Here is a 3,101-nt window from a genome sequence, read left to right on the forward strand (position 1 = left end):
CTCCGGACCCGCCAGGCCCAGTGAATCGAACCTCCCGCGGTGCTGCCGCCCGCACCGCCCATTGGCTGCGTTCGATGCGTTCGGCGCTCGCGACCCGAGGAAGGGGGCGGGCCTAGTGGTCCAGTCACCACGGAGCCTGGGCACGGAAGTAGCGGCTAAACGGACCTGCTAGGAGGTGGGACTTAGGAACATAGGCGGGGCCAACAGTGAAGGAGCAGTTGGGCGAGGTGGGCGGGGCAAGCGGGGCAAGCCGGGCAGTCCGGCTATTGAAGTGACATTTGTATCCGACTGGGCGGTGGAGGAGTTACAGCCAATCTGCTGAAGGCTAGGGATTATGAAACACTGCACGTGTCTGCACTTCCCCTGTGCTGGGGCTGGAACTGTGATGCAGGGTCGGAGTCAGATCTCACCCACACCAAAGGTGGCAGTAGTTTTTGGCCCCGACGACCTACCGCCAGGACTGCTCCGGCAGTGACAGCGCCCTCGGGGGGACGTGATTCTTTGATCCGGGATTTCTTGAAGAAAGCTGCGTTTCTTAGGCAAAATCATGTTGGTGGAAGTGTGATTCTTGGAATGGAGACTTAATGACTCAATCTCTCAACACTTCTCTTTCTTCATATCTAAAATGTACATTCTAGGGATGCCTGGGTTGTGCAGTTAAGCCTCTGACTCCGATGGTGATCTCAGCCTCTGTGCTCAGCAGGGAATTTGCTTAAGACTCTCGCCCTGTGTCCCTCACCCCCTCCCTCCTTCTCTCTCTCTCTCTCTTTCTCCCTTTCTAAAATAAATAGGGGCGCCTGGGTGGCTCAGTTGGTTGAGTGTCTACCTTCGGCTCAGGTCTTGATCCCGGGGTACTGGGATTGAGGCTCACATGGGGTCCTTGCTGGCGGTGGCGGGCGGGGGAGCCTGTTTCTCCCTCTCCCTCCACCGGCCTGCCTGCCTGCTGTTCCTTTTATTTGTGCTCTCTTTCTCTCTCTCACTATCTCTCTTTCTGTGTCAAATAAATAAGCAAAGTCTTTAAAAAGTAAAAATAAAATATAAATAAAGTACTCAGGACAGCTCCAGGCACAACCTAGGTGCATACTAATAGTTAAGTGTCTACAAAACATTTACTACCAAGCGCTTCCAAGCTTCTGAGATATAATAATTCATTTAGTACTCACAAATATGAGGTACGTTTATTATTGTCCCCATTTTATAGATGAAGAAACAGGCTCAGAGAAACCAGTAATGTGTTTAGAGTCACACCTACTGTATGGTTCCAGGGTCACTGTTCTTAGCCATCTTTCTAAGGAGGGTCAGAGCCAGATTTGGTGGGACCTGAACCTTTTGTTAAGTAGTTGTTGGAACCTTCTAAAATTAGGTGCACATAGGGGTGCCTGGGTGGCTCAGTGGGTTAAAGCCTCTGCCTTCTGCTGGGGTCATGATCCCGGGGTCCTGGGATCGAGCCCCACATCGGGCTCTCTGCTCCGCGGAGAGCCTGCTTCCTCCTCTCTCTCTCCCTGCCTGCCTCTCTGACTACTTGTGATCTCTGTCTGTCAAATAAATAAATAAAATCTTAAAAATAAATAAAATAAAATAAAATTAGGTGCACATATTAATATTAGGTTAGAAATGAGGAAAAGAGTACCCAATTGTGGAATCTTGGAAGATTTGGTGCCTTTCCTCTGAAATTTCTCTAGGCAATTGATTAGAAATGCTTCGTGGTGTAATCTGGCTTCTCCCCAGTTAGAACACTGATTACAAATCTCTGGTAACTTCCAGCACTCCCAGGGTTTATGCGGGTTGGCCCTGACTTACCCTCAGCTTCCTGGTACACCTGCCTCTGATGCTAACTATTATTATTTGGGTGGTGGAGAACAAATAATGTTTTATTTACTGATCTTTTTAAAGATTTTGTTCATTTATTTACTTTTGAGAGATAATGGTGGAGGAGGAGCAGAGGGAGAGAATCCCAAGCTGACTCCCTGCCCAGTGCTAAACCTGAGCCAAAACCAAAAATTGGACACTCAACTGACTGAGCCATCCAGATGCCCCACTTACTGATCTTTTTTATTTTTTTAAAGATTTTTATTTATTTATTTGACAGAGAGAGATACAGTGAGAGAAGAAACACAAGCAGGGAGAGTGGGAGAAGGAGAAGCAGGCTTCCCACCAAGCAGGGAGCATGATGTGGAGCTCAATACCAGGACCCTAGGATCATGACTTGATGTGAAGGTAGACACTTAATTACTGAGCCACCCAGGTGCCCCTGATCTTTTTAATTAAATGTCTTATTTTGAGACAATTATAGATTCAAATGCAGTTGTGAGGAATAATACAGAGAGATCCTATATACCCTTTCCCCACCCCTAATGGTATCTTGTAAAACTATCATACAACATCACAACCAAGGTATTATCAATAATACAGTCATGATACAGAACATTTCCATCACCACCCAATGATCCATCATATTGACCTTCCGTAACCACATCCCACCTCCCATCCCTTCTTTCCCACCTCTACCCCTTCCTTACTCCCTGATAACCAGTAATCTGTTCTCCATTTCTATCCTTCCATCATTTCAGGAATGTTATATAAATGGAATCATATAGTATGCAACTTTTTAAAATTGGCTTTTCCGTCTGCATAATTCTCCAGAGATCCATCTGTATTGTTGCATTATGTGTAACAATTTGTTCTTTATTATTGCTGAGTAGTATTCTACGGTACAGATGTACTTCAGGTTATTTAATTACATCTGGGTTGTTTGCAGCATTGGCTATTATGAGCTGCTATAAGCATTTGTGTGTAGATTTTTGTGTGAACATGTCTTCATTCTCTGGGATACAGGGCCCAAGATGGCAATTGTTAGGTTGTAGAATAGTTACATGCATAGTTTCTTCAAAAACTGACAGGGGCACCTCAGTGGCTCAGTCCATTAAGTGTCCGACTCTTGGTTTCCGCTCAGGTTCTGATCTCATAAGAGATCATGAGATTGAGACACCCCCCAACACACACCTATCACTGGGCTCGGCATGAATCTGCTTAGATATTCTCTCCCTCCGCCCCTTCCCCTCCCCAATAAATAAATAAATCTATAAAATAAATACCTAAAA

Source organism: Meles meles, chromosome 1 (genome assembly GCF_922984935.1).
Source record: "Meles meles chromosome 1, mMelMel3.1 paternal haplotype, whole genome shotgun sequence".
Lineage (NCBI taxonomy): Eukaryota > Metazoa > Chordata > Mammalia > Carnivora > Mustelidae > Meles > Meles meles.